Source organism: Oryzias latipes, chromosome 5 (genome assembly GCF_002234675.1).
Source record: "Oryzias latipes chromosome 5, ASM223467v1".
NCBI lineage: Eukaryota > Metazoa > Chordata > Actinopteri > Beloniformes > Adrianichthyidae > Oryzias > Oryzias latipes.
The window spans coordinates 14939714-14953494 of record NC_019863.2 but is presented as its reverse complement, the minus strand read 5'-3'; the positions used below and the strand labels follow the sequence as shown (position 1 = coordinate 14953494).

The following is a 13781-nucleotide window of genomic DNA, read 5'->3' as shown; positions in this document are numbered from 1 at the left end:
ACCTTTCATAGTGGATATTAGAAGATGGGGAGGTATTTGGATAGCTGGCTCCAATTTCAGGCAGAAGGCTTGAGGCTGCGTGTATCTGTCTTATTGTAATGACCTTTTCTAGTTCAACCACCCACCACCCCTTTTTAGGACCGGTGAGCTTTAAGACCAAATACCCTGAAAGGGCGGAACTCAATTTTTCGACTTTTATTTAGTTTGGGGCTAAGGTGTGAATCGAAGAAGGAAAAGAAGAATAGCTGTGCAGATTTAATGTGAGTGTGTGGTGTGTGTGTGCGCACGTATGAGAGGTCCATTAACATACTGACATACAGCCCAGATTAAAGGATTTATGTGAGAAATGAAAAGGGTAAAAGGCTTGGCACACAGCATGCAGAAACAGTGTTATTAACACAGAAAGCCTGTGTTATCAGCAACCATTACATGATGATGCATGTTTTCTTCTCTATAAGTGAAGTAAAGTGATATGAATCAATTTTCAGCATCCAGAGGGCTCTAAAGACAGAATAAGGGGGTTTGGTTTTTAGCAAATAAAAACCCTCCAAAAGGGCTTATTCTCTAGTCACAAGGGATAGTTCATTGTCATAATATAAACATGCATTGTAAACCTATTATGTGAATAAGAGTTTATCTGTTTCAAAAACATGTTTTTTTCTCTTATTTAATACATTGAAGATTTTTTTCTCATTCTGTTTAATATATTCGTTACAAAAGAACAAATCCCTAAATTAGTAAACAACAAACCCCCTTAATAATTAACTATAAAGTGAATGTTGACATGAAATCAGAGAAAAATGGTGGCCTTTAAAGTTTCTCCATGCATTTTTGTGCTCAAATAGATTTCATGTTTTTTTAAAGCCACTACTTCAGGATACATCAATGTATGAGCATGCATGAAACAAATCTGTCAAAGGATAAGTCCCTCTGCTTATAATCAAATGATTTTGTTCATGCCCAGCAGCAATAGTTTCTAAATCAGACACAGGGCCCTCAGAATCTAAATCCACCAATTATTTCTGTATTTACCAGGCTGCAGCCTCCATGGACCACTGGTTTATGACCTTTGATACTGATTTCTGCAGTCCAATCAAGATGCAGCTCTGCAGAACTTTGGAATAACAGCGAGCTTCACAAAAAAGGTTTAGAATATACATTTGGGAAAGCAAAAAAATATTCCCATGGTCAGAGAATCACTCAGGTAATCTTTGTTTTTAACAGAATTTTTTTTTTGGGCGTGAACACTTTTAACCTTGAACAAAAAACTATGAGTGCTTTTCCTATGAGAGACTATCAAGTCTCCTGCCAATATGGAGTTATTTCAGTCTCAATAATCAGAAATACACACAACCGGTTTTACAAATACACACGCTCCGATTCACAAATGTCATTTTATGCAAACGTGAAAAATAAATTCGGAAATACACACCCTGTGTTTCACAAACACACACATTGTGTTTCACAAATGCACACTAAATGTTTTACAAATGCACAATAAGTGTTTCTCACAAATGTGCACACTGTTTTTCACAAAAACATTTTAGAAATTCACAATAAATGTATCAGAAATGCAGACTAAGTGCTTCACAAACGTGATTTTTAGTTACACATGTGATGTGAACTCACAGATCATTCGAATTGCAGACTGTGCATTCAAAATCCCGTTCTCGTTTGTGAATCTCCCCGTGTGTGTGAGAGATTTTTCTACGGTGAATATTGAGACTCATCTGACGGAGCGGGTCGACTAATCTCACCATTGGCTAGTGAATCTGTCAATCAAACTCGTCGGCAAAGCAGGCGGGTTCGCTTTTAGCCAATTGTATGGCCCCTTACACTTTCTCTACGCTTTCTGCGGGTGGCAAAAGCCCCGCCCATGTTTGATTCTGGACCAGTCGGTCGTTAGCGTGTTAGCTTTAGCATGGCTTGTCGGTTTATTTGCCTTCGGTTGTCAAAATTTACTGGCTTGTGCAACTTTTCAGTGGACCTGGTAGCAAGGCAACATTGGTTGAATGCAGTTGACATAGAATCCATCGAACTCTGTACTGGTCATGAGATTTAAAATGAATGTTTCACTCGGGATTGTTTGTACGTTATCCTTCTCTTAGCTTTCATGCTAGCGTCATTTCAACACTCAGACACGGTCCCCTTCGGTCTTGATCATATGAAGGTGGAGGAGAAAAACCTGCAACTTCCACAGGTTTTGTGGAGAAACTGGCATCACTTTGCTCCGTACCACGCAGTGGGACTACATTACCTCAAGTTCATCTCACTGTCAATCACAGATACCCAATACACCTCCCCTGCTCCCCAAGTCACTCTGCTGGACCTTAATTTTATTTTTTTAATAACTCAAATGTCATAGATTTTATATTGTAACCATATACATATACACCTCTTGGCCAGGTCACCCTTAAAAGTTTCCTCATCTCTCTGGGTTTTATAACTGGTTAAATACTACACAACAAAAGATGGTCATAGAACAACAAAGTGCAAACATTCACCCTTTATTGCAGAGTAAAATTCAGTGAAAACATGGACAGATTAAAACATCAAAATTTAAGCAAATGTGGGATCTCTACTGATTTGAATTTTATTTAAACTGGAACTAATTTTCATAACATCCTTACATACAATGAAGTCCCTTGAACAATACAGCAGTATTTATTTGAACTCTGTCTTCCTCCCCTCAGTCTCTCTTCTTCTGTATGTAATTATGTCACCTAAATTAAGTTCTAAACACACTGGACAGTAAAGATGTAGGTCCACTCCCAAACGGTCTGAATTACACAATGGGTTGATGTCGTCTTGCAGTTCCAACATTTGTGGACCCAAAAGGGGACTGTCCCATACCAGGACATTGATCCCAGGATGAGGTTCAGTCATGGATCCACTCTCCTCCCATTCATTCTCTGGAACCAGCATACCCTGACAAAAAAAAAAAAAGATACTGTTTATGAACAGCACTGTTTTTTTTATGTTTTAGATTATGTATGAACAGAGACCCACTAATAATGACTTATATTGTTTCTAGCAGGCAGACCTCATATCTCCATAACTGTTTATAATTTGCAAATAAGTGACTCTTAACAAAGTAGTGAGATTAGTACAGCTGATGGCTCATAATGCCATGCATTGTGATGCATTTTGAACTTGCAGATGTGCTATTCTTCCTACTTGATTTAAAAAACCAAACAATTTAGGGAAATAGTTTGCACCACACAACAATAATACTTTTCATTCATTTTTGATGAAAATTCCTTGTAGTCATTGTGATTTCATTATACTGTTCTTGATACTTTCCACTTTAGTCGAACTGCACACAAATCAGTTGTCCAGTACAGTGAGATTAAATAAAGCAGTGTTTTTCAACCAGTGTGTGTGCCGCGGCACACTAGTGTGCCGTGGGAGATGGTCAAGTGTGCCGTGGAAAATTGCCCTCATTAACTGATCTAAAAACATTTCCCATCTCCAGGAAATCAGCTCTTTGTTAATCCAAACAGGCACTGATAAAACACTGAGTAGTTAGGAATATAAAAGATCTTAAAATGACTTTTTCTTTGTGTTTATTTAATTCTATAAAATACATTTTGATAAGGTTGACGGTGCCGCGATTTAGCTGCAGCTATAACTGTGTAAGGAAAAGTCGCGCCCCTTTAACTGTCTCCGCCAATCATTATTGAAGGCTTGATCACATGTCATCAGTCTGACCAATCAGAAGTGGTTAAAGTTTTCCCTTCCTTGTTCTTAATTCTGCTGATAAAGTCGCTCAGTTATAACAAAAATACCAGCTAAAGCTCGTCTTTAGCGGTGTAACTTTCCACAGAGTCCAGTGTCAGACCGTGGAACAAGTGAACAAAGGTTGAAAAACACTGAAATAAAGCACTTACCCGGGGATCAGAAACAGGGTTCTGGGTCAAGCCCAACTGCCACAGCTGATTTGGTGTCATGCTTTGCTCCGTCCTGATTGGATGGCTGTCCCACGCGTCACTAAAGACATCCAAACTGGCCTGAATGCGTGGTAGAAAAATATAGTGGCAGCAGAATACGTGATGTTACCGATATTGAGCAAGTCTTGGTCCTCAGGAGAGTGCAGGATGTTGTAATATAAACCAGTAACAGTCATGAAGACATCACACCAGAGGAGCTCAATCCTGTATTTGGAAAAAAGCAAAAAGAAATATTATATTGTCAGATTTATTTTTAATACATCATTCACTTTTATGTTTATATTAATGCGTCTAAAACTAGGTTCAACTCACCGTTGATTGTGTGTACACTTTTGCTGCAATGAAGCTGTTTGTGTCAGTTCTACGTACTGTGAGCATCAACTCAGCTATGCCCACATTTTGTCCTCCGTGATCTCCTCTCACCCTGACAATAACATGAAAATCATGTCTCAAACACATAATTACAAATGCATCGCCAATACGGTACACATCAATTTAAAATGTAATGTTCTTATGTATGTTGCCAATAAGTAGAATTTCTAGGTTAGACAAATTGCAGGAGTGGGTTACATGTATCACTGGGGAAAAAATTGAGGTGAGAGAGACTGTTAAGGGGGGGTAAAATGTTATTCATGAGGGGAAAGAGTTTTAGAGTTGCCTTTGTTTTCAGAGGAGTCTAAAAAAAGTTATTTTATTTTTGTACAAATAACCAAGTGCTTATACTGCCCGATATGTGAATAAAATATTTCTTTATGAATAACATGAATACCTCAGAGGTAATCCATACACGTTCACAGCGTCACTGAAGAAGGCCAAGTGGGTGTCTGCACAGTTGTTCTCTGCTATCTTCAGGTACAAGATCTATGGAATACAAGTACAAATACTTTCAACTGGCAGATATTTACAGGGGCAAAAATGCTAAATTCCCAATTGATAGGTAAAACAGTAATACAATAGGATGATAAAATATGAAATAGAATAGAATAGAAAGGTATTTAGGATGTCACGCTTCAGCAATTCCTAGAGAATAAATAAAAACACGACAAACATGGATTAGATCATTTAGCTGTCTGAGATTAAATTACATAATTTTCAAATATTAGAAAGGGGAATTTTTTAAAACACTCTTGCTATGATAACTTGAGCTTGTAGTAAAGAACAGCTTTAAAAAAATCAGAGACAAGACACTGATCACAGGAAGCCTGTGTGTAATACTTACAGTAACTTCTACTCAAATCACTGTTGACAGCTGATTTCTCCCATCCGCCCTTTCTGTGACTACTTATCGACTACAAAACAGACTAAAAACATAATGTTTGGGATTCTTGTCATTTCGTCATTGGAAGTAAAGATACGGGGAATTTAGTGGCTGTCACTCTGACACAATCTCACAGGGCTTTTCAGCACAATACGGGTTCTAACGTTAGAAACTTAATGAGGCTTCTTTCATTCAACAGTGGATTCACGTCTGTTATATTTACAAAATGCAGTTTTCATGAATGTCATATGAATTAACTTTGTTGCACAATCCACCCCGTCTTAAAGTCTGGGTTGTGAAAAGACTGTGTCTAACTTTAACCCGGATCGCGTTTACATAAAGGCAGCACACGGAACAGCTAATTAGCTAGCTAGTTAGCATAGCATCAGTGTTTAAACAAATCCCCGTCTCCAAATCAATACTTTTTATTAAACTTTCTGTGCTGCTGTAAATCCGGCATGTTTTCCCCTTAGTTCCTTATGAATCATGTTAAGAACCTACAGATTGGCTGTATATCTAGCTTGAACCGACGCGCTAGCTTAAACTTCCCTCACACTCACAGGGCAGACAGACAGAATTTGAGTCAAAAGCCGGCTAGTTTCGAGGCCCCTGGTTGGTTGTAGTTACTCGTGTTGTGTGAAGAGCTGGTATGCCAAGTATAAAACTTGACAAAACCATCATAAGTCCTCCCCCGCTTTCATAAAAAATATGACCGCACAGGCTAAGCTAAGCTAATTTGCGGTGGGGGTACTCTGCAAACGACTCGGCTGAAATGTTCATAAAGCATTCACACATGTCACTTGGCCAAGGAGAACGCTTCAACTTAGTATTCAATAACATTACAGGACGTACAACGAGGGAATAATAATCAAATAAGTGCATTACTTACGGGCTGAGACTGATCCCTTTCAGAAGACCTCTCCGCCATGTTTGCCGCCCGCGTCCTCCCAACTGCTGTGTTGAACAGCTCCCTCCCTCGTCAGTTGAGAGTGAAGAGTGTAAGGGGCCATTCAATTGGCTAAAAGCGAACCCGCCTGCTTTGCCGACGAGTTTGATTGACAGATTCACTAGCCAATGGTGAGATTAGTCGACCCGCTCCGTCAGATGAGTCTCAATATTCACCGTAGAAAAATCTCTCACACACACGGGGAGATTCACAAACGAGAACGGGATTTTGAATGCACAGTCTGCAATTCGAATGATCTGTGAGTTCACATCACATGTGTACCTAAAAATCACGTTTGTGAAGCACTTAGTCTGCATTTCTGATACATTTATTGTGAATTTCTAAAATGTTTTTGTGAAAAACAGTGTGCACATTTGTGAGAAACACTTATTGTGCATTTGTAAAACATTTAGTGTGCATTTGTGAAACACAATGTGTGTGTTTGTGAAACACAGGGTGTGTATTTCCGAATTTATTTTTCACGTTTGCATAAAATGACATTTGTGAATCGGAGCGTGTGTATTTGTAAAACCGGTTGTGTGCATTTCTGATTATTGAGACTGAAATAACTCCATATGCCAAAGACATCAAAACAGGATTGTCCACAAAATATAGTTGCTTTTTCACACAACCAAACAAACTATCCACTAGACCAGGGGTCGGGAACCTTTTTGGCCGAGAGAGCCATAAACGCCACATATTTTTCAATGTAATTTCGAAAGAGCCATACAATAATGTAGTGTCCCTTTCCCACACTGAGACTTAACCTCTTTTAAGGTTCTTTATTCTGGTGACTGCAGACCGCAACAAACGCCGTACAATTAATTCAGCAACTCCTGAATCTCTCCCGCCGAGACGAGAGCGCTTCTCCCAACTTTATTTTCACCTGCTCCCGCTCCAGCCCTCCCATTTCCCTTATTCGGCCCATAGCTGAACCCCATTGGTCCAAACTACCTGACAACAGGCTGAGCGACAGAACTGCGAGCCAATCAGATGTCTGCATGATGTGTTCAATGAACAGAACTTATAACGCGGCCCAGCAGCCAAGTTAAACTCAGTCCGCGACAATATGTTTAAAACTAAATATACAAGTGAATGTGTGCATTTGATGTAATTTCAACATTTTTAAAGTACAATAAGTCTGTGGATTCTTTTTAATAACATTGTTATGCTGTTGCTAATAAATGGTGAGTATTTCTCGTGGTAGTTTTGCTGATGGTCTAGTCTGGTTGATAGGTGGTGAGTTTCTGCTTCATGCAGGCGTTGAGACTTTAAACGTGATCTTAGGTTAGTATGAATGTTCTTTAGATGTGAGACAGACTGATCACATGCAGACGGGGAGCCAAACACACGCTGCAGTGAGTGACAGGCAGCGGGCTTTACGTTTTTACAATCCCTGCGCGATTCACCTGCTGTCGGTCCCCACCCCCACACTCTGCTTTTTTCTTCACACCTCCCGTCCCCGCAACTGCGCGTTCTTTCTCAGAGACGGGAGCGCGCCGTTTTAGGCACAGCAATTCACAGGTTTCAGGCTGGTACAAACTCTGTGAAATAATAGATAATAGTAAACTGATGGTGCTGGCGCAGATATTTCTCTGCAAGCACCGCTACTACTGCGCGCCTCTGGCATCGCCCAGCGCCCGAGAAGGACTGGTCTAATGGAAAAAAAAGTATAATTAAAGATTTGTCTGCGAGCCACATATGACCATCGAAAGAGCCATATATGGCTCGCGAGCCATAGGTTCCCGACCCCTGCACTAGACCAAGTAAAGAAATATTAGCAGCTATTCTAATAGTAATGTGTCCTTGTTTTACACAGCATTAATATACTTCAAGCTCAGACTAAAATTTCTCTAAAATGCACTGCACAAGTAACAATTATCCGAAACATTTCCATGACATTTCAATTGTTTATTGTTGGTCCACTGGCGGCTATGTCCAAACATGTGCCCATTTAAAAAAAAAAAAAAACAGTTGTTGCCAACAAGCAACGTTAAACCAAAAGAACTGTGGATCTGAAAACTGATCAAGAAGTCTTCCACATGTGCAAAGGCCTTAGTTCTTGTTTTTTTTGCAAAATATGTTGATTTAAGCCTACTTTTCCTCAGGACATGTCCAGTTGTACAAATAATGCATTTCAATTACAAACAGAATATAGAGCATTACAGGAAGACTACCTTTGTCCATTTGGTTTCCAAACGGTTGCACCTTTCCTTCAGCATAATAACCCTCTGCTCTTTAATATTAATGGGATCACAAGTACTATGTTTTATCCAAGTATAACTCTCAAATGATCCATGATTTATGGAGCCTATAAGAGCAGGCTTTAAATTGGTATCAAAAAATTCACAAAGATCAAGCTCTGCACAGTTCTGTTAACGTGACAAACATCTTACAAATGTGTTTCTTCAAATAGTGAAATTTTCAAAGGAACCCTAGAAAAATATGTACAGTGGGGCAAAAAGTATTTAATCTATCACCAATTCTGCAAGATGTCCCAGTTTTCCCAAGTTGTATTTAATGCCCATTATTGAGGAAAGGATGAATGGGGCCATTATGATGAGATTTTGGCCAAAAACCTCCTTCCATTAGTGAAAAAGCCAGTCTCTGGACCTCAAGTCCACAGTTATTCTGTGGAGGGTGTTTAAACTCCATGTTGTCCAGCTATGATTCCAAAACTTCAAAGCTCCTGAGAAGATCTGCATGGAAGAATGGACCAAAGTAGCAGCTACTGTGTGCAAATCTGCTGATGACCTACAAGAAACCTTTGATCTCTTTAACCAATGTAACCAAATTCTTATATCAATAAATAAACCCAGGAGTTTAATGTGCTTTTCATTATCTAATAAATATATAATAATTGGCTTAATCAGAAAAAAGGACATCAGATTCAATTCACATGCTCACTAGAAGAATCTGAAACTCAAGAAATCAGAGGAATGGATATATGGTGGGAATGTAATCAAGCTCACTGTTTTTCCTTAAGGAAAAGCCAGCAAAACGCAACATAGTATTAATCTTTTTATCATACAACATAACATTTTTTGTTTTTTTGTTTTTAACCAAAATTAAACTCATTGACTCCTTGATTGCTAGGAAAAAATTGAAAACTAGGAATTCTAATTTGCAACCTGGCAACCCACATGTGCAAAACGCACCGGGTTCATTTGAGTGTATTTGATCAAATTAGAGGTTGGTGTTTCAGCAAGTTGCTATGTTTCCCTTGAGCCTTTCTGAACAGCTAAGTGGTCACAAAACAATGTTGGCCCTGACGAGTGTTCTTGGTCGGTAAAAAAATGCCGCTGTGTGTGATACATCTCAGCTCAGCAGCAACATGAACCATGGCATCTAAGCTTGAAATCTTAGCATTTCAACATGATAAACACTTAACATCGTTTTCCGGCTGTAACTTGTTTGTTGAGATCTGGTAAAAGTTTTTTTTTTTCCCTCTCTGCACTTTTTGCACAAAATATTAAATATTTTAGCCAAGAATGAGATTTACATCTACAAAATTGTTTCAGTGAAAACTGATTTAGAAAAAAAGTTTGACTTGATTGGTACACATGATTTTCTTTTCTAACACGGCTGGTTCATCATCATCATTTACCATCAATGTTTGCCAACATACAGCCTCTGCAGTAATCCTAAACTGACTGAATTAGGAGCTTTAGCTTTCTGCTTGGTGCATGAAAAAAGCTCAAGTCTTAGCAGATGCTCACAATTCAGCATGCCCCTTTTTCTGCCTCGTCTTTGGAGCAGTTTAGAATTTCAATTCTCAACTGTGCTCAATGCAAAAAGCACAAGTGAATGTGTGAACTATAGGTGTCCAAAAAAAATAATTAATTTAAAATTAAAGGACAACCTTTTTGTTAGAGGATTAGCAGTCACTTGAAATGACAATCTGATGGATAGGTCAACATCAAAGAAAGAGATCAGGCTGTGCCATCATACATGGGGCCTCAAGATCAGCAATGCCATTTTACATTCTAGCTGACATTTATGATCCACACTCTAAAACAATGAACAAGATTCATAACCCCTATTGTAAAAGTAAAATATGTCCAAAACAAGAGGCTTTCAGCTCTCATCTGTTTGCTCAGCTGTTGGACAGGACAAGTTAAAAATACATTTAAAAAATAAATAACTAAATAAATAAATGTACAACTGTTGTGGATATGATGGTGCAAGCAGGTCATTGGGGTCTTCTGGTGGGAACTCTCTCAACAGTCAATGTTTTGTTGCGTTTGGGACACAACACCAAAAAGACTTCATAGTGTATTTTAGCATCGAGAACCAGCTCCCTCTTCTGCAACCGTTCTCCTTGGCTTTTTAAACACAAGTTGCTGGTCAGCAGGGAACAAACAGTCACAATAGGTACTCAATAGATACCCTTCATGATTAATGTGATAAATGCTGGTCTCCAAGATAGAGATAAGAACAAACAAAGAAGGAAAGATGGAGAGTAAACGTAACTGAAGAGGAGAGGTCAGGATAGACTAAACTCTCCCCAGCTGGTTCTGACTTATCATCAATTTCAGTCTCAAGAGGAAGACTTGAAGAAATAGAAAAGAGAAAAAGTTAAAAGTCAGATTTACATCATTAGTTAAGACACCAATTAGCAAGACTCAGTCCAATGCAACAATTTAACAACCCGCATCCATTGCCCCAACATGTAAGTTAAACCACCAAGCCCTATTAACACACAAACACAAATCTATAATAGTACAGCCGCCATTCTTAATTGTAAGCAACAAACAACCCAGACAAGCATGATTACCATACTACAAACAGCCTGGCATCTCACCTTTTACCAACAAGGCATTAAAAACAAAGCCAAGCAGTTAACGTTTGGCTATGTCCGAATTCCCTCCCTACTCCCTAACCACTAGAACACAACATAGTTGTTGGATTTTAAAAGCAATTCAGAAAGCACGCTCACTATTTTTATTTATTTATAAAAAAATTTAACGTCACAGATTTCTCGAAGTATAACCGTAATAATTATGAACATTTTACTAAGACTATTTATGAATTCATTGTGTTCTAAAGATAAAAACTTGGATGGTTTGTAAAAAAACACATTTGTTTTCACATAAAACATTGTCCAAACACAATGCATTGTGGTCTATATTCACCAATTTAGTAACCATTGAGACTTCTGGAAAATTTGTACGGTACAGGATTTTTGAAATTGCAGATTTGAACAGCTCTACAAAATTGGTATTGAGTAGTGAAGTAATTTGAACACAAGCTAAGTTTTCATCTGACACTGTTCCACACAGTATTCTTTTTTTCTTCATCATGGAGTCACTACAGCCAGCAGCAGTGTCGGCCATTTTGTTAATCACCTGTTTTCAGCTCCGCCCTTGAAAACCCGGCTCTCTCAGCAGAAAGCAAGCTGACTTTGCCATTATACTTCTATCTTCAACCTTCACAGGGTAAACCTGTGGATAAATCCAAGCTAGCTCTCCGTCCTTGTTTCTCTGCTTTTGCAGCCAACTCTGTTTTAAGGTTGTTCGCTTTGAGAAGTCATTTCTACAGGGATCTCCCAGGGAACTGTAAGCTCTATCAAATATAAACAGATTTGGCTCAGACCACAACACCATGTCTCGCCATGAGTTTGTGCAGGAAATATTCTGAGAAAACATTAGCCCCTCAAGTCTACTCTGAGTTTACAATCTCAATTGTAGCGGGAAGCTAGAGGTTCTAAGACTTTATACCTATAGTTCACATGTTGGTTTCCGGTGTGCATCTTGTTTTGCTGCACTTTTCCTTTTAACCACACAATTTAATCACCCAATTTACACACATGGGCTACATGTACACACATAATCCCCCAAAAAATCAAGTGCACATCAACCTATTAGCTTTACAAGTTCACAGTTAATCTAATCAAGAACAGCAGCTAATGCACCAAAAGTACAGTCAATTACTGAAGATACAGGTCGTACACTTCCTGTGTGGACAACAGGAAAGAAAGAGGCAGACGGAGAGAGAAAGTTCAGCATTAGAGAGCCTCACAATGGGATAAAGAGATCAGGCCAGATCAGCTTAAGTTGTACAAGATGCACTCTTTATAGCTGGATCTATTCTACACCAGTTTGCTCCCTTTACTTGTCAGTATCGTCTTGACTTCAGCTCAATTTATCTGTCTCAGCAGTTTATCCCTCCACCGGCTCTGCACTCTGTCATCTCTCTTCATGCTTACCTGTCTGTAGCGCTATCTCACTTGCTGCTCAGCTTCCTCTTCTCAACCACTTGGTACTTGTAAATGTATTTCTCCCTTCGTGCGTCTGGCACCGTCTCCCTGTCCTCCAACACCTGCTGTCGGAGATCAGCCTCTCTCCTGTCAGATGATGCTGAGAGCAGCCCTCCCCTTTCCGTTTTCCCCTCCCTTTTTTTCCCTCTCCCTCTACCCCCCCCCCCCCCCCCCCCCCAGCCCGCTGCACACACTCTTCAGTATGTTTTCATTCTGAAGCGAGCTTTCCTCTCTCAGTCTCTTGCTCTCCCTCCTGAAGTCTCCCCCTCTATTTCCATCTCCACCTCCTTTCTTTTTTCTTGATCTGCTCAAGACAGAGAGCTGCACATCCAAGCCCTGGCTGTTGCTTCGGGAAGCGTTGGCTCCACTGAGTCTTCTAATTAATACCAGATTTTTGGCGAAACGCTGCAGCTGAATGTGGGCTTGAAAGCGAAGCGTCACGAAACAGTGAATAAAATCCGCCTCACTCTGACAGCATAATTCAACATAATAAACCCATCCTGCACAAATAAGCCTAAGCATCTCATTGTCCATTTGACACATTAGTGGCAGGCGGTGAGCTGAAGAGCTCTTGAATGTTGCAGATTCTGTAGCACCCTCACAAATAATGGAGAAAATCACTTGTTCAGTTGGTGAAGGGGAATGAGTGTGGACCAGTGATGTCCAGTGAATCACTGCACACTCACACCTTCCTCTTTTTGTCTTGTGCAGTCTTGTACTCCCAAAACAAAGAAAAGGGATTCCGTGGATTTAAATCCCTTACATCATATTCTGGTAAAGCTTATTTCTCTTTTCCAAACCCCTGTATCTAATATTAAATGGTTACATTCCGAATCAGTTTATCATCCAACCTAATCCTGCATTAATATCACGGAAGAGGCACACAGACGAGTCGACTTATTTACATATTTGCTGTGGAAATTGGAAGCCAAAGATGAAAGTGATTATTCAAGGATGCGTCATCCATGCTGATTTTTTTCTTCCCATATGACTCAACTTTCTGACACTCAGTGCCTTTTTCTTTTTTTCTTTTTTTTTAGGCAAGTCTATCCCACACGTAGCAGTCAACACAGGCACACAAAACTAATGATCCCGCGGCAGTGGCTCAGGAGGTTGAGCAAGTCGCCCAATGATCGAAGGGTCTTTAATTCGATCACGGCCCCCCGTGGCCAACTGTTGATGTGTCCGTGGGCAAGACACTTCACCCTCCCTGCCTCCAGTGTTGCTCCACTGATGTGTGAATGCGTATGAATGGTCCCTCCGTCAGTCTGCCCCAGGGCAGTTGTGGCTACATCTGTAGCTTGCCATCACCAAGTATGAATAAGGAGTGAATGAATAGTGGATGTCCATTGTAAGCGTTTTGACCAT

At 39.7% G+C, this 13781-nt stretch overlaps 1 protein-coding gene across 2 annotated transcripts in view; it reads right to left on the bottom strand.

Moving 5' to 3' along the window:
* The window catches only part of LOC101168616 (rap1 GTPase-activating protein 1), a 127127-nt gene that overhangs the window by 36035 nt on the left and 77311 nt on the right, over window positions 1-13781 (bottom strand). Inside the window, exon 1 of one of the 2 annotated variants that reach the window (XR_002290230.2) lies at window positions 12363-12513. The exons of the other annotated variant lie outside the window; for it this stretch is intronic. The gene's annotated coding sequence lies outside the window, so the exon portion shown is untranslated. Of the gene's footprint in view, window positions 1-12362; window positions 12514-13781 lie in introns of those variants that run through there. 2 annotated transcript variants of the gene reach the window in all.